Here is a 17,756-nt window from a genome sequence, read left to right as displayed (position 1 = left end):
CACCCACCGTGTGTGTATGTCTGTTTTTTTAAAAAATCATTTCCTAGAACTGGTAGATCTGGCTGGCCCCTGGGTCTCTGCTGGTGCAGGAGGGTTAAAGGGAGAGCTGGGTGGCCTGTTTGCTCTCAATTTTAACCATTTCATCATTTGCAGTGAAAACCCTTTCTCCTACTCCCATTCCTCAAAAGGGTCACTCTCGGTGCACGTGGTGTAGAAAGCTCCACTGAAACATAATCAGCAGCACTGGGCTTAGGTAATGCCTCCTATCAGCCCTGTCAGGCAGCCCTGGACTGTGGGTTGATCCCGAGAGATGCTGGATGCATCCTGTTGGGTGCTGAGTGCCCTGAGCTCTCACTGGTGATCCCAGGTCTTGAGGCTCTAGGTTGTGTGCACACCCCCAAGGCCTGAAGCTCCTGATGATGCGTTTCATCATTGAGGACATCACCTTCCCTGGGCTTCTCAGGTTCCCTAGCTTCTTGCTACGTGCAGAAAGGACCAATTCTCACCTTCCCGCAAGGGTCCTGGGTGCCTGGCAGTGAGACAGCAGGGCCAGATGCAAACCTCACATCCAGAGGAAGGTGAACTGCAAAACCTGAGGAGGGCACTAGAGAAGTGCAGAAACGTCGAGCAGCCAGTGCACGTGGCTGCCATCTGCAGAGCCCCCAGTTCCTGGTGCTGGGCTTTTCCTCGGAGAGTGAGGTGAAAGGGGGGGGGGGGAGGGGGCTCTCAGACTCCTTTTTGAGCAGCTAAGGTCTTATCAACACTTTCCTCCCCGTCTGATCCATGATTACTGAGCCTTCATGTGTACACACTGGATGTATGTGCGTATAAAAATATATGGCTGTATAATTAGAACCAGCCAAGAATATTTGGCTGAAATGGTGGTGGAGAGGGGGATTCAGGGGTGTCCAAATATACTGATCCATTAAGAGCCAGAGCTCTTCATGGAAAGTGTCAGGTTTGATGAATTTCCCACAGAAAAAAAAAAGGAAAAAGAAAAAGAAGAGGTTTTGACATATTTTAAACATTCCAATGCAGCATTTTTAAACCATCACCTCCCAGTCTCACTTTTTTTCTGCTCACAGAGCTTTTTGAGATCATTCTGAACCAGGAAGAACAGGGATTTGAAGTATGGCCAATGTCCTAAACACCAGCTAAACAGCATCATTCAGTCCCTCTCTCTCCTTTCTCCCAAGAAATACTTCCTGATAAAAGCAGTTGAAGACGAAATGTTCCACGTTTCAGGGCAGGGACATGTCACCTTCAGGCAAATGGTATATTTGACTAAAGGAGGCAACAGCCACCCATAATTAAAATGTTTCCATTGCATGTGCACTTTAATGACTCTCCCCATCCCCAAGATGCACCTATCATCCTGCCTTAGAGCAGCTCTTTGGTTGAGACCCTTCACTGAACTGGTCTTTCCTTAGTTTCTGCATTTCCCTGCATCTTTCTGTCTTCCCAGAAAGGCTCCCTGCCTTTCTTAGTGCCACAGAACATCAGCCTTGCCATGGGAAAAGGAGGCTGGAGGGATGACTGAGCTCGCAAAGGCAGAGATGAGCAAACAGTAGGAAATGTGGCAAACCCATGCAGTTTCAAGAATCTTTTGGGAATTAGGACCCACCTGCCTGGAGCATCTAAGCCACTTATTAGGACCATATCCATTTTGGGGAGGGGGTGTGGTGGGTAGTGTCAGCCACGTGGCTGGCGCTTTTGCCCAAGCTATTATTCATGCTTGTCTAGGTAGAAAACCTTTGTGCGGGAGCACAGATCCTCAAAGGTTTGGCTTGACTGGAGAATCAAATGCCTAAATACCTTTGAGGATCGCAGCCTTAGTCATTACATCCACTACATCCACAGCCAGCTTTAAATCCACTCTGGAGAACTTACAAATGCTTCTTTATAAGCTTTTCAAGCTGGATTTTGACCCCAGCTGGCTTCCTCCTGTGTCAGCAGCACCCCTCTTCCTCCAAACCTTGGAGCAAAGTGCTCATCTGAGCTGCTGTTTCAGTGGGTCATTGCAGGATGGGCTAAGTGGAGGTTGGCAGTGTGAGCTACAGCTGAATGAAAAGGTAATGTAAATGTCTATTCCTATATAAACAATACATCGATTGCTCTATATGTTTCTATATGTTTAAATATGCATGCTGTTCTCATCCTGGTGTTCCTATACTTTGAACTAGTTCACAGCTGGATTGAAGATAGGGGGAGAAATGATCCATTCCTGGTGTCAGTCTGAGCTGGGTGACAGCGCCTTGTCACTGTACCAACACCTACATCTGGGATCAGTGGGATGGAAACAGAACATCAATGTTTGCTCCCTTGGGACCTAGGAAAAGGCTTTCTCCTGTACATCACAAAGGAGCTTCCATCTGCAAGGCCTCCAGCACCTTCTTTCCCACTGTCAGGTACAAGCTTCTGCTTAAGAACTCCAGATTTGATGCAGCCTGAATACATATTATTGTTCTTTTTATTGTCCATCCATGTCCCCCTCAAAGCAAATAATAGCAAAAAAAGAAACAAAAATTCATGTAACAGATGCACTGTTAAAAGGAACTTACACTGTATTCAGATACTAATGGAATACTTGTAAATGTTGATAATATTTCTCCAGTCTTTGGGGTATTTGGGATCAATGTTTGAATTTCTCTTTTTTATATATTGTGACAAACTCAAATCTAAACCCAGAAGGAGGTCTGAGAATTGTTCTCAGTCATTCAAACAAGAACAAATCAAAGCACCCCATGAGGGTGCTTAGCTGAACCCCAGCAGAGCAGAACTTACCCCACCAGAGTGCAGACAGTGGTGACACTTCCAGAGGAGCCCAATCATTTAACTTCTGGTGGTTCCACGGCCCGGGGAGGCTCAGCATTGCAATGCCATCTAGTTGTGCCTCCACACATCCCCCAGAACATCATCATTCCCTGACCTACTTTTTTCTCCAACAAAACCTTTTCTATTCTTATTTTTCCTGCTCCTTGTCCTGGTTTTCTGCTTGCCTCTACATGTACATTCAGGGCTTATAGCTTTTTCTGGATGTTTTCTTGTAAACATATTTTTTGGCTGTAACCCACCCATTACGCATCCAAAGGATGATTGATTGGCAAATGTCTTCAAATCAACAGAAAAATCGACTGCTCTACTCTTTTATTTTCCTCTCCAGCAATCCACCTGGACTTCCTTCTCTGCTGAGCCAGTGTGCTCAGGCCTGCCTGCTCCCCAGGGACACTTAGGGAAGCTTTAAGGATTCCCTGTATTGATTTTTAGGTCCCAGGGAGCCCTGGGAAGAAGAGGACTGTCAAAGTGCATTGCACCTTATGGTGGGGCCATGCATTACTGCCCCAGAGCTCTCACGCGAGGTCCATGATGGAGCTGGCCATACCAAGGGCTGCGCAGCCATGCTGGTGACATGCACACAGGCACGCCAAAGAAACGTGCCATGACCACCTCTGTCTCCAAAGCAGGAGAGCATCCCCTGAGCCATCAGGGGCAGCCGCTCCTGGCTGCTCAGGCAGCTGCACGAGCTGCACAGACCCTAATGCTTCTCATTTATTCACCTGCTTTTTTTTTTCCCTTTTCCTCCCTCCACCCTCTCGCAGACAGATTTCCCTCAGACAGGACCTCCCTGTGGCCGCCTCTGAGGGTGTTGTTCCCTCTGCTGAGCTCTAGGCACAGCATAGGGGTGGGCTGGGGGCTGAGTCTGCCGGAAGGGCATTGCTTTGTACCTACCAGATGTGCTGAATTTCTCCCTCTGGCTCCTTCTGAGCAGCCCCCTGCTTCCTCTTGACCTTGCTGTAATTTAGATTCTCAGCCTTTTGCCAGTCCCTGCAGCTGATTTATTCTCCTGATGTTTAATGTTGGATTTGCTTCCTTGGAGGAAGGTTGTATCCACCTTGGAAATATTTGCAGAGCAGAACTTGTCTTTTTTTATTATTATTATTTATTTTTTGCTCACTCCTAGAGAGCAAACTTGTGTTATGGTATGTGGCTAGCCTGCAGTTCCTCAGCTAGCAAATTCTCTGATGGTCTTGTCTCTATGCGAGCATTTGCGTTCTGTCATTAAGCCTTTAGAGATCTTGCCAGCCATTGGTTTGGCACCCAGTCATTCTCAGCAGGACTGGTTGTCTGTATCCTGTATTTAGCTAATGCTCTGTCAACCACAGGGTGAAACTCAGCCAACAAGATCTCTATCAGCCTTTCAAGGACCAACAGTTCTGCCATGTGGACTGGAGTCCTGCACCCTGGGCTGATCTATTTATTAAAGCGCTCTGCCAATCAGTAGACCTTGTCAAAAATAATGTTTCCCCTTCTCCTCTCCCTCCTCCCTGGAAAATGTTGATGTGAGTGACAAAATGTTTGTTTTCATTGACTTATTCCATGGAAATTTACAGGTTCCATTGGAAAATGAAAGATATGTTTTCAGCTGTTGAAGATGTTTCACTTTAAGTCTTTTCAAATTTCCAATAAAAGGAAAAGAATTGAAAATTTTCAAGGAAAGGCATTAATCACATTGGTTTCACTGAAAGCAGAGCTTTCCAGCAAGACTGCTGTTTGCTTACTTTCACAGTGACTGAATGGTTTTCCTACCTCAAAGGTGCTCCTGCAGGATGGCTATAAGGTTTGCTGTGGCATACATTGCCATCTGCTTTCCTGGACAGTGTTGGTTGCAACAAAGCCAATCAGTTAATACAGATGTCCAGTCTTGCATTTTGACCACAATATCATCCTTTCTTGCTCATCTGAGCACATCTGGTCCTGCCTACCCCTTCCACCAAATCTTTCCTCATGTTACCCTTATAGCCCTAAACACACACATAGGAGAATATCTTTATTTTCATCCAGGCCATGGGCTTCCCACTTTATGGACCAGAAACTGAGGCATTGAGTCATACCCAGCTCATTAGGTTCTGCTCTGCTGTACAAGCATGAGGGAAGGTGGAGAGGGTTGATCAGATAAAGCCTGGAAGCACTCCATTAGTGAGATGTGCTCACAAAGCCACTGTGATCACTGGAATTAAGCTTTAAAATATTCTGAGCAAATATTGTCTCAGTTCTGAGAATTGCCTTTGTGTGTGTGGGCATGCGTGCAAGTGCATGTGCCTGTTTTAGCCAGATGCTCTGGCTCAGCCTCCTTGAGTTTGGCAGAGGCTTCTTGGACCCTGTGGCTTCAGCAGAAGCTTGGACCTGTGGCCTCAGCACCTAGTGGCTTCCTCTGAGATGGTCTCCAGCTTGATGGGAGATATCAGGAAGTCATTTAATCATGCAGATGCTCTGGGAGCAGCTGCACTGGTAAGAGAAAGCTTTGGAAACCAAAGAGCCTTCCCCATACCTGTCAGCTGTGGGAGAGGCATGCTGCCTCTTGCCTGCCCTGCCCTGGAGGCACAAGTCTCCAGGACCAAATACCTCTTTCCTGGTTGTGTGTGATGCATGGCCTTTTGGCCACTGGGCTTCTTGTTGTCCCTTTAGGGCATATCCATCAGCTGTCTTCTGTCTTCCAGTACCTCTCTGAAGTAGCTTGACTCAAGAGACTGATCTTTACAAACCTGGGAGGAGAGGAACATGTACAGGCATTTCTGCTCCACACTCATTTTATCCCAGCCCTGTACGAGCTGCCTTTGTGAGGGGAAGCAGTGGCATTCAGAATACCATCTGAAGCAGTAAGAGAACAGTAAAGACAGCACCTCTCACTGCATCTCTTTGTGCCTGACCACCCTCTTCTGTCTTTGCTGGCTGGTAACTTCGGGATTCATAACAAGGCAGCACAGGTAGAGTGAGACACTGCAGACTGATGTCTGGGGAGAGCATGACGCTGCAAACCCCCAGCCATCATACTGAACCAACAGGGAGAGAGCCACAGGGTCCGTAAAACAGACAATGACAACCAAATAGGCCAGAAGTAGAGCTGACCAAGCACATCTTCAGATTTCTACATCCTCTTCCAGTCTCATGTGACCATGTCCTTGTGACTGGTGCTGGGAAGGGGACACGAGAGTTGGGTTTTGTTAGTGCAAACCTTGGGGCAGTTGGTAGTTCACTTCAACACTTCTGTTGTGTCATGCACAGAATTGCCAAAGAGCTGGTAGGGGAAATGCGCGAATAGTGGGTTTTCTTTTAGAGAGTGCAGTCCTGTCAAAACTCCAAATGTCTTGAAACATTTTTAGGATGAAAAGTTATGTTTCTTTTTTTAATCCTGAAATAACTTTTTATAATGTGGTGCATTACGTAATAAAAAATATAAAGTAAATACGTTCAACCAGACCTGACCTGATAAGAAAGTTTGGTGTGTTTTTTTCCCCCACAGAGATTTAAGTCATATTCAGGTTTTATCTGGTATTGAAGAGAAAATCCTTCTGATCTTCAGTGACTCCAGATTACAGTTCCTCACTTTTTTTTTTTGTGAAACTAAGTCTTGGTCCACCATGGAACTTAACTTAGTAGAAACATTTTGTTTTAGGATGAAAGCCTATTAATGCTGCATAACCATTCAGTTGGAGTCCTCTTACAAAAGCCTCAGTCCCCCAGCTGGAAAATAGGAAAAGTGCCATGCAGCTGACATGACTGATCACGCTCATGCAGGCCAAATCAAGCGTCATATCAGTGAGGAAGAGGAACAACCCTGTGCCTAGGGCAACAGTCTGGGACATGAGATCTGGATTCTCTGTTTCCTGCAAACTATTCCTGTGGCCATGGCCCCATCACCTGAGATCATCCTCATTACATAGAAGTCCCCCATGGCCATTACCGCCTTGGTAATGGATGTCAATGTGCTATTAGTACTGATTAATTGCACTATGTGCTCAAAACCCCAACCTGATGACGAAGGTAGGCAGAAGTGATGGAGGTGACTTGGTATTGCATACCAGCTCCTCAACAACAAGGAAATATGCAAGCCTGTTTCCTCTTGTATCCTATTTCGTTATGAAAGTTTTGGGGGGAGCTAGGAGAAATGCAACGGTTGGAAGTCTGCAGGAAGCTCACCAGTCGAGGGGCTGGTGGGACACTAGACCTGGTGGACTTGGGAGTGAACAGGAGTAAACCCAGCAAGGGTTAGGTGAGGTGAGCAACTTTTATTTTTGAAGCAGCACAGAGAGAGGGGAAGAGGAAAGGACAGAACAGCTGTAAGGACATATTTGTTGCTGACTGGTCCAAAGGAATGTGTATAAACAGCTTTAGATGTATTTTTCTGAGCATGCTAAGTGTACTTACTGCCTCCTCTAATTGGTCCTGCCTCAAGTTAGCCAGGACTATGAGTTCCCATGGGAAGTACGCTTCACTGACTCAAACGGTCTGACAACTGGTGTCCCCAGTGCAACCTGTGTTAATGATTGCCCCGGAGCTGTCCTTTCTCACAGCCTCCTGCCAGAGTGCCCAGGGCAAGCTCATATTTGGCCCTGCCTTAGGGTCCACTGGCTAGATAGCTTTACCGCAGGGCAGCAGCAGGGCCTGGCTGGTACCAGCACTGGATCTGGCAGCACAGGTGTAAAAGGCTGCATCTCCCTCTGCGGAAGGCTGGTCCGTGTGGCTGAGGATGCTTGAATTTATTTCCTGAGCTGGTCACAAGCTCCTTGACTCAACCTGAGGAAGTTGAAGACAGAGGCTCCCGGAGCAGGGGCTGCACTTTCCTGATGGGCTGGTTCCTGTGCAGGCACCGACAACTGACACCAGCAAAGATGGTTTTGCATGTGCAAATGCGCCTGCACACAAAGTGATTGTTCCTAGTATGCAGCCACTTTTTCTGAAGAGTTCAGTGCAAGCAGTCAGCAAAAGGAGGGAAAAAAAAAAGAATAAACCAGTTTCTCATGGCAAAATGTCATTTTGATGGAACTGACATTTTTTGCAAAGCCAGTATAAATTTCAATGTTTTTTTTGTTTGTTTAAAAAAAACAAACACAGAAAATGTCCAAATACGTAATATTGACATTTTCAGAACCAAATGTTTTGCTACTCCATCCTGGCACAGTTCTTAAAATTTGAATGAACTTTTTCATAAAAATACGGAAATAACGATTTTTACATTCCTCTAAAGCACTGGGTCTTCCACAGATTTTATCTTTTTGCTCTGACTCAAGACTTGAGCCCATCCATCAAAGAGAAAATGAGTTGCCATTTTTGGGGAAATGCATGGTTTACTCCACTGGCTAAGCCAGTTAGTTGTGAAAATGTTTCCAAAGAGCCATACCTGTGTTTGGTGATCTTTCAGGCAGCCGGCATCCTCCTGCAAGCTGAGCTGTGCATAAGCCTGTAAAATGCATCCTTGACAGGGTATCGGCACTGTTGGCCTCCCTCACAGGGAGCATCAAGGCAGAGGCGGGGTGTCTCTGTCCTCATGTCCAAAGGCAAGATAAAGTGAAAATTGAATCAAGCCACTGGACTTTTAAGAATTGCTCTCTTTGAAGGTGCTCAAGTGCAGGAAATGTTGTGGAAGGGAGGAATTAGGGGGGAGCTGCTGGATGCAGAGTGGTACAAAAGCATAGCATGGGGTCTGCTGCTGCCTTGCATGCTGCCAGACTGTGGGGCCAGCAGAAAGTGCTGATAGGAAGCACTGGTATGACTCTGACCGGTTTTGAACTCCTGTGTTAATACTGACTATAAGTATTGATTAGGACTGCAATTCTCCATCATCCATTATATTGCTTTGCATATACAAATAGAACCAAGAGGGAGTGAAAAACTGAGCAGTGGGTTTGCATTTGGTGACCCTAATTAAGCTGGGTTTGGGAGCTCCAGCAAGGCTTGGTTCGCAGTCGTGCTGATCCTCTGGTTTTCCTTCTCTTTCACTCCCATCTTTCCTTCAAAGCTCTCTTTCCTTCAGTGTTTTCTGGGTCCCACCAGCCTCTGACGTGTCAAACACAGCTCTCAGGACCTGGCGGCAGAGCCTCCCCACGTGCCCAGGAGGTGATGCAAGTCACACCCGTCATTCGGCAGAAAATGTTGCAATAGGGTAATAAGGAAATTTACGCAGGACCACTGAAGGGAATCAGTGACAAAGAAAGGCAGAAAAATCAGCCCCAGAAGAGATCAAGTTATCTCCCACCAGAAAGGTTGACCTTCAGGAAGTGTGGTGGGTCGAGCACCAGGAAGACACAGTGTCACACATGACACATGTGCTGATCCTCCAAGAGCTGTTTTTATTTCATGTGGTGCTCTGAGCCCTGAAGACCCCCTGTTTGGTCCCTCAGGGCATGTTAGCAGGGGTTGCTGCCACAGTTCCAAAGAAGTCAGATTTAAAACTGGCTGACGGGACTACAAAAGCCTTGAGTATAGTCATCTGCTTTTGATTTCTTCTTCCTTGAGCTATTCCCCACAATGCTTTTTTCTCTCTTTCTATCCATCCCATGACATCTCTCCCCACTCTCCTCCTGTGGCCCCCACCAGCCCCAACTCCACCCATTCTCTGAGTGTCCCAGTTAGGAAGCAAAGAGGTAACTACGTGCCAGCTAGTACCTTCTTATCTAGTCACAGTATGTTCCCCTAAGAGAATTTTTGGCCTGGGATTGTGTGTGTGTGTGTTTTTATATGCTTTATTTTTATCACAGAAGGGATAGACAGTACATTATGTCTTCAGTCCAGGAGGTTACACATTAGATAAGAGACAGGCAGATATACTACAACTGCTCCAGCCTGTGGAGTTATGTTCCTGAGATAGTACAGGGAATGTAACAGGTAAACTGCTTCCAACCCCCCACATTCAGGCAGTGGATTTTCTGTCAACAAAACCAGATCCAAGCAGAGATTTCAATGTTGATGCTCCTGCAGCCAGAGAATAAAGTCCACAGTGCTCCCTCCATCTCTGTCATGCTTGTACCTCCTCACCAGTCCCAGCCTCCCATCTCCCCTGTCCCATCTGCTCTTCCTCTGGCTTCATCCTCATGTTTCTCTGTCAGTTTCTGATCTGGACATGTGGTACAGTTCAGCGATCATCTTGGACTTCTCCAAGAATACAGCTAGATTCAAAAGAGAATGGGGGAAGGAGGGAATGCAGGAAACGGTGGCATCAACAACTTCATGATATCAAATGCTAACTAAAGTGGGGAAAGGGGAATTTTAAAATATTATATTAACAGCTAGGATTGGAGATGGTTTATCTGTGGCTGCTGCTTGCACCTTTCTTAAACTGTCTGGGCTAGTTATAATGCTGTAGACTGAATGATAGTTTTTAAAGGGTTAAGGGTGAGGCACAGTATGGTGATTCCTTTTTTTCTGCCATTGCAAGAACAGTGTCCTTACCACACTGTGTCAGGCTCCAGCAAGCATCCAGGATCTGGCTCACCAGTCTCACCACCCATCACAAAGCTCAGAGGCACCTGGCCACTTCCAGCATCTTTAGTCTGGTAAGGGAGATGTTGCAGAGCCTTTGAATCATCCGGCAAATTTGTGCCTGCCCTCACCTCCCTTCAGACCTTTGTCTCACATTGTGAAGATAAACAGCATATTGCAGCATCACCATGCTGCTGTGGGGATGGTGGTGCTGGGTTTATTTTCTCAGGAGAAACAGATAAAGGTGGCACCAGCTACTACCCAGCACTAAAGTTAAATCAGTAAATTTATTATTCTTTTAAACCTGACAGACGTGACAGGGGATGTTTGGGGTTTTGATCCAAAGCTTAGCAAAGCCCGTGACCTCTGTATCAGCCTGACAATGAGCAATCGTGGCTGTGCTGCTCCAGCATCCATCAAATGCAATGATTAAGTGGTTGATGGCACCTGAGAGATAAAAGTCACTGTAACTAAACATTGTCACAAGATTGATGTCTCCCACTTAGAGAATATTGTCTTAACTTAGGCTTTAGTGTTTGGGTGTTTCCATGATGGTCTCAGCCTAGTGTCTGCATCCTTTGCAAGTATTACCCGGACTTTAATATATCTTTCTGGCTTACCTGTGAGATAAGAGCAAGCTATCATCCTAATTTCATAGTGGGGGAAATAAAGTACCAAGAGATTATCCATAAAGCATAATCACTCATTTTGATACCTAGCATGAGTCATATAAATCTCCAATGCTCTGCGTAATGGGGCTGGAGGACACCTTTGCATTTGCTTTTACGGAGATACTGCCTTGGAGGTCATGCCGGCAAGCCTAGCTCTGGTTGCCTGGGATTATTCATGTTGCCTGGACAAACTGGTCCTTTCCCTTTGGTACAAGAGGCACTTCAGTAATGAAAAGCCTTGCCCATTCCCAAATGAGCTAGCTGCTTGAGCTCAGAGACCAAGAGTACGTTATTAGCAAAGAAATGCCAAAATTGACGTGGTCTGGAGCAACAAAAGACATGTGAAGCCTCAGAAAGCTTGGCTTGCACATGTAAGAAAGAGGTAGCATTGGGTCTGGTAAATCCAAATGATCCCTCTCATCCTAGGGTGATCAGCTCTGCATACTGAGTGTGTGCTGAGAAGTTGCTGCAGTGAAAACAGAGCTGGTGTTCCCAGGGCTGGGGACAGAAATGCTGGAGCTGCCTGGGGTGAATGGTTCCCAGAAGGTTTTGGTGAATGCTGAAGGTGCCCACAAGCCATCAAGAGGTAGATGGGAAAGACAGACAAACAAACTGATCTTTTTGATGCCCCCTTACTGCAGAAATCCCCTTTTCTGGCTCAGCTTTTGGCATGGCTTCTTGCTGACTGATGAGCAGCTTGGACACCAGAACACATTCAAGGCAAAAAATGAAGTTCTCAGCAATGACTTCTGCCACTCTTAAGCCCCGATAACTAGTCAGAAGTTGAGATCATGCAAGTCCCCCAGCCCTCCCAAACCTTCCCCTCTCCCCAGCTGGCTCCTCCCCATGCAGAGTGCAGGAAGTTGCTGGGACAGCACCCATGCTGCCCGTACGCTATTCCCCTCCTGTGCTTTACAGCACTAGGACTGTCAAAGTTGGCACATTTCTGAGGCTGAGCTTCTCACAGTGGCTTTGGGAGCAGGTTATTCTGCCTGCCTTTAGCTTGCTTTTTTTATTTTCCATGTCTCCCAGCTGCTCTGCATGGCCAGGAGCAGGGCTGGGATGTGCTTCTCCCAGTGTGCATGGTGGTCATGGGTCCCTGCTCTGCTGTACAAGCAGTAATTAATTGCTGTCCTCAGTGAGGAGTCCCTGTGCCAGCAGTAATCAGCACAGGCCTGGAAGTGAGTGGCAGAGAGCTGCATACTCCGCACTGGCACAACTGTGTCAACAAAGTTACGGCATTGACCATGGCTTTAGTACATGGGTGTTGGGAAGCAGATAGTCTCTGCGATTAGGGTTCCACACAGGTTTTTTGTACCCCCATCATTGCAGGGCTGACCGGGTGTGTGCTTGGGCAGGGGTCTGTGACCCAGAGGGTGCTCCCCTCAACTGGGGTGTCAGGCAGGGTAGCAGAAGTGCTTTTGTTCCAGCTAAGCTGTATCGGAAATTTGTTTTCTTTTCATCCTCTGTCTAGTTTTTGGCTCTGAACTCAGTGCCCAAGACACACAAGTCAAAAGTCCAGCGGGCCAAGATAGCTGTGTCTTTATGGGGACTGTGCAAACAGGAGCAGGTGGGGAGGGAAGAGGAGCCAAACAGTGGGGTCTCCCCTCTTGCTGCCCAATATTTTTGGTGATCTTTATGTGCCTGTCCCTGACTACTTTCAGTGATGTCCATGGTTGCTAGGGCTGAGCTGCAGCTCCCTTGTTTAAGCCAGATCTCCTCTATCCACTCCATTTGACTAATTCTCCACTTGATAAATCCATCATTTGCAGTGACAGAAGACAGGTCAGGGAGCATCACTGTGGCCTGCAATGCAGCACACTCCTGCATGTTTCCAGGCTAAGGTAATGTCACTACATCTCCCAGCATCTGTGCAGCAAATGGAATCAGAGTCCTCTGAGGGGATGGGCTGAGGAGACAACCTGCCCACCAACTCAGCCCTGCAACAGAATGCAGTCCCAGGACCAGCTGCAACCACACAAATAAAAAGCCAAAGACTGATAAAGAATTTGCAGACAGAAGACATTTGGAAATTCCGATGAAAAAAGCATTTGACAGTTTGCAAGTTAGAGGTAGTAATTATCTATTTTGCCTGTGTGACTTTTTCAGCAAGATGGGCAATGATATCACATGACTGATGGGATTTTTGCACTCTGTCCCATGCTCTTATTTTCACCATCTCCCACCTCTTATCCCAGTCACTCAGGAGCTGCTTCAGTGTTCACATGTTTAAATGGACAAGAATACAGATCAGTTGGACCTGGAAAATCAAGCCTTTTGTGTTTAATATATTTCCACCTCTGAGGCAAGGCATTGATACTGGCTGAAAGCAAATGCTTCCAAATGGTGTCTCATTACTTACACTTCTCCAAAGAGTCTCCTACCCCCTGTCTTAGTGCTTTGTGTGTCTGGACTTACTTCAGGTACCGAGCAGAGATTGAACTTGCAGCAGTGCACAAAGTATTACATTCAGTGAACCAGAAATAAAACCGAAAAAACATTCTGAGAAGTTCCCTGAACATTCTTAAAATAGATTTTTCCATCTTTTAGGGTTGCATACAGAACCCTGCTTGATTAGGTCTGGGAATCTGTTGTTAATTTGCTCATTAGAAGGTGTTTTTAAAGTGGCTTTCAGCACTCATGAGTTTTGTGCTCTTTCTAAAACTCTCACTAAACTTCCAGTAGCAAACTCCAGGAGAGGGGAATCAAGCACTTGGTGCGTCCATCAATCCCCTAAAATCAACCCTAACCTTCCCCAGCTCCCTTCTCTCAATATCATGCCAAGGCAAAGATCAAACATGTGCATCCCCAAATCGGCCATGATTGAGAAGCCCTGGGTGGAATAGATCTGAATGACTTTTACCTATCTATCCCAGGAATGTATCCTACTGCCTCTGACAGTTTGCATGAGCACCAGCAAAGAGTCCTATGCAGTGACGCATGCAGAGGAGCAATGTGGCTGGGAGTGCAGTGGGGAATGCCAAGGATGCCACAACAGGAAGCGTGGAGACATAACAGATCCAAGTGGGGTAACTGAGGCAGATGGAGCAGGAATGTGATTAAATTACCCCTGCGGGATTTGGCTGAGATGCCAAGGCATGCTGAGCTCATTCCCCATCAGAGGGAGGAAGCGAGCAGAGTAGGTCTAGCTGTTTATGTTTTGTTTTATCAGATAGGACCAAGCGTCAGCAGCAGCAAATGTTGCGGTTTGGGGAAAGACGTATTTCAGCTCATTTCCCAGTTCCTTCTGTGTCCCAAAGTACAGCTAGTGGAGGAAGAGCGAGCAAATGAAAGTCTCACTGGGTCTGCTAGTGTAGGAGATTGAGCCACCTGCAGAGTCTTGCCAGGAAGCCAGCAAACACTGGAGGGGCAGATCCTGTGCATCCCAAAGCAGTGGCCATTGCCTTGCCAGGTGCACATGGAGCCACCTCTGAAGGAGCTGCATATGGCTTTAGGTTTGCATATGCTTGCCCCTCTGCGACACAAAACCTGTCTGCTCTGGCTGACAAATGGGTCCCAAATCCCTGATCTGCATCCACGAGGGTCTTGAGTAAGACATGGGGATGATGACAACGTGCATCAAGTGGCTCCTCTACAGCTGGTCTGAGCTCTACAAGCTTGGTCCTGCCCAAGAGAGTGGGTTGAGGGAAACCTTTGCAGGCTAATTCAGTGTGCAAGCTACAGTGCCTTGTTTGGTCTCCTTCTTCATTGTGGTCTGGAGTTTTTTCTTTTAAAGATTTTCACCTGAAAATGCAATTTAATCCAAAGTAAAACTATCTGCAGAGAAAGAGCAGCTTTGATATAAGCAAATGCGCACAGTCTTTTGTCAGTAGTTTCAGGTCTGGGGAATTCTGCACCAAAATTTTTTTAGGTTCAATTAAAGTATTACAAATGCAGTGAACATGGAGTAAAAAAGTTGGGAAAGGTCAACACTGAAATGTTTTCCTGCCATTGACCTTCTCTCAATATATTCCTTGTAACTCAGGCTTCAGTAAAGTTTCCCAACTTTTGGGTTTTACTGATTCAGGAAAGAGAAAAAACATTTTGAGCGTTGGGAAAGAGTTTCCCACTTAGTCTGTTGGTTATTCTCTAAGTATCAAGGCTCTTTGCTCTTGTGCTGTGCTACATAGCAAATATGCACATACTAAATCAGAGATACAGCTTATCCTAATATCCAGCTGCTAAGCAGGCTGAGACCTGTGTGACAGAAATAGGGCATGTTTTCAGATGCCACTTGGGAAATACTAGATTTTACACAAGGCATGAAGATTGTCTCCATGCTGGTAAGTGTTTCTAAAATGCAATCATATTTTGGGGTGGTGGTGATGAGAAGAGCTTGAGATTCTCTTCTGCATTAGTAAGTCCTCTGAGTGTTCCTTTCTCAGGTTTTGCATGGGCCTTAAGTGCCTTATATGAGGCCCTGAGAAAGCAAGACCACCAGTCCATTGATATAGTGTGGCTTGTTCCCTTTTCTTTCTGAGTCCAATTTGGGATTATTCCTACCAAGCCGTTTGCACTTTAAGCACAGCTTCACAGAATCACAGAATCCTAAGGGTTGGAAGGGACCTCAAAAGATCATCTAGTCCAACCCTCCTGCAAGAGCAGGGTAACCTAGAGTACATCACACAGGAACTTGCCCAGGCAGGCCTTGAATATCTCCAACGTAGGAGACTCCACAACCCCCCTGGGCAACCTGTTCCGGTGCTCTGTCACTCTCACAGTAAAGAAATTTTTCCTGATGTTCACATGGAACCTCCTGTGCTCCAGTTTACACCCATTGCCCCTTGTCCTATCACTGGACATCACTGAAAAAAACCTAGCTCCATCATCCTGACACTCACCCTTTACATATTTGTAAACATTGCTGAGGTCACCCCTCAGTCTCCTCTTCTCCAAGCTAAAGACACCCAGCTCCCTCAGCCTCTCCTCATAAGGGAGATGTTCCACTCCCTTTATCATCTTTGTGGCTCTGCGCTGGACTCTCTCCAGCAGCTCCCTGTCCTTCTTGAACTGAGGGGCCCAGAACTGGACACAATATTCCAGATGCGGCCTCACCAAGGCAGAGTAGAGGGGGAGGAGAACCTCTCTTGACCTACTACCCACACCCTTTCTAATGCACCCTAGGGTGCCATTGGCCTTCTTGGCCACAAGGGCACATTGCTGGCTCATGGTCATCCTCCTATCCACCAGGACCCCCAGGTCCCTTTTCCCTTCACTACTGTCCAGCAGGTCAGCCCCCAACCTGTACTGGTACATGGGGTTGTTCTTCCCCAGATGCAAGACTCTACACTTGCCCTTGTTGAATTTCATCAAGTTCCTCTCCGCCCAACTCTCCAGCCTGTCCAGGCCTTGCTGAATGGCAACACAGCCCTCTGGTGTGTCAGCCACTCCTCCCAGTTTAGTATCATCAGCGAACTTGCTGAGGGTACACTTGGTTCCCTCATCCAGGTCGTTGATGAAAATATTAAACAGCTTCCCAAGTTCCATCACTTACTTAGGACACAGTCATGTCCAGCAACACCAACAAGAGTGGAAGCAGATCTGTGGCTCATACAAAAGCTGGAAACGAGTTTTTCAAGAATTTGGAAAGCAATTTCTGTAAGAACTGGTTTGGGCCAATAACCGAGGCATCCCTCATCACAGATCAAAATCTGTAAAAAGGACCTCAGCAAAACTGCTTTACCTCCCAAATACATTTCCTTTGAATGACTCCTGTCTTTACCAGGTTTCACACTTTATAGGTTAAACCAAGGCAGTTTTTCCCCCTATCTGGCAACATTGCAAGTCTTGCACAGTATCTGAGCAAGAAGTGAGGTTGCTTCCAGTCTTCTACGCAAGTCGGGGTGTTTATTTAAAAGTTTCCAGATATATGGACTGTGACAGAGCTCTGAACTTCACTGTAATTTCTGAAATGGTTTCTTAAGGGTTTCAGTTCACATCTGAGAAGAGGATTCAGGTGGCTCTTGGTACATTCATATCCCTGTGCTTGTATTTCCTTGTTTTAAGCTGTTCCCTACCACATACATGCTGAGATCAGGATTCAGCTGGTGGCCTTGCTGGTGGGAGAAGCAAAAACTGGCCTGCAGTTCCCTCTCTTAGTTTTGCACTAACTTGGGAGTGCTGACTTTGATGAAAACTTGGTTTTGTCAGTGTTCAAAGCTGCTTGCGTGTTACTCAAGAGGCAGAGAGGCAGTAGACCCGAACTGGTTAAAGTCACTTCTCTGACAGCAAACTTTGCCCTCTCCCCAAAATGCTAATTTCTAGTGCCAGCCCCAGAAAAGCTGCCCAACTTCTCCACACACACACACGCACAATCCTGCTTTCTGACAGGCATTAGATGTTGTGGCACTTTTTTCTTTCCTCAATTGAGAAACACATCAGAGCACCTTTTTAATATTTCTTTCACTAACAAACTGAGGATGCTAAACAGGCAGCTGAAGAGCAACCACGGTTTTAGTGCCAACAAGTGCTGCTGTATGGATCTTGGGATGTTTGTGAGCAGGTTTCTTTGAGAAATGGGGCAAGTCCTAGGGGTGGTTTTGCCATGATCAGCTTTGCCGGCTGTCCTTCCACGTAGTGACAGCCAGGCAGCCAAAGGATCAGCCATTCCTGTGCCACGAGTACTTGTGAGTCCCTCTGATCAGGAGGGACTGATCCAGATGACAGCAAAGGATGGGAGTAGAGGCTGAAAGGACCTATGCCCCCCAGCAGCCTTCAACTGAGCTCAGGTGTGGCAGCTGGATGTACATCACAGTAGCCCTGAAAAGTCTCTTTCTTATGACAGCTGAAACTGATGTTGCTTTAGGTCAGACATTGCCTCTGAACCAG

General features: G+C 46.6%; 1 long non-coding RNA gene across 1 annotated transcript; it reads left to right on the top strand.

The window, feature by feature from the left end:
- The first annotated feature begins 1,959 nt into the window (after positions 1-1,959).
- Positions 1,960-11,703, top strand: LOC130601050 (uncharacterized). Its single transcript, XR_008972572.1, has 3 exons — positions 1,960-2,072; positions 8,798-8,941; positions 11,570-11,703. It is a non-coding gene; the product is annotated as an uncharacterized LOC130601050 (long non-coding RNA).
- The last annotated feature ends 6,053 nt before the right edge of the window (positions 11,704-17,756 follow it).

The sequence above is a fragment of the Pezoporus wallicus genome, unplaced genomic scaffold (assembly GCF_028554395.1).
Source record: "Pezoporus wallicus isolate ANWC-B61680 ecotype Strahan unplaced genomic scaffold, APGP_CSIRO_Pwel_v1 scaffold_6885, whole genome shotgun sequence".
NCBI classification, from domain to species: Eukaryota; Metazoa; Chordata; class Aves; order Psittaciformes; family Psittacidae; genus Pezoporus; species Pezoporus wallicus.
This window is presented reverse-complemented; position numbering and strand designations above follow the sequence as displayed.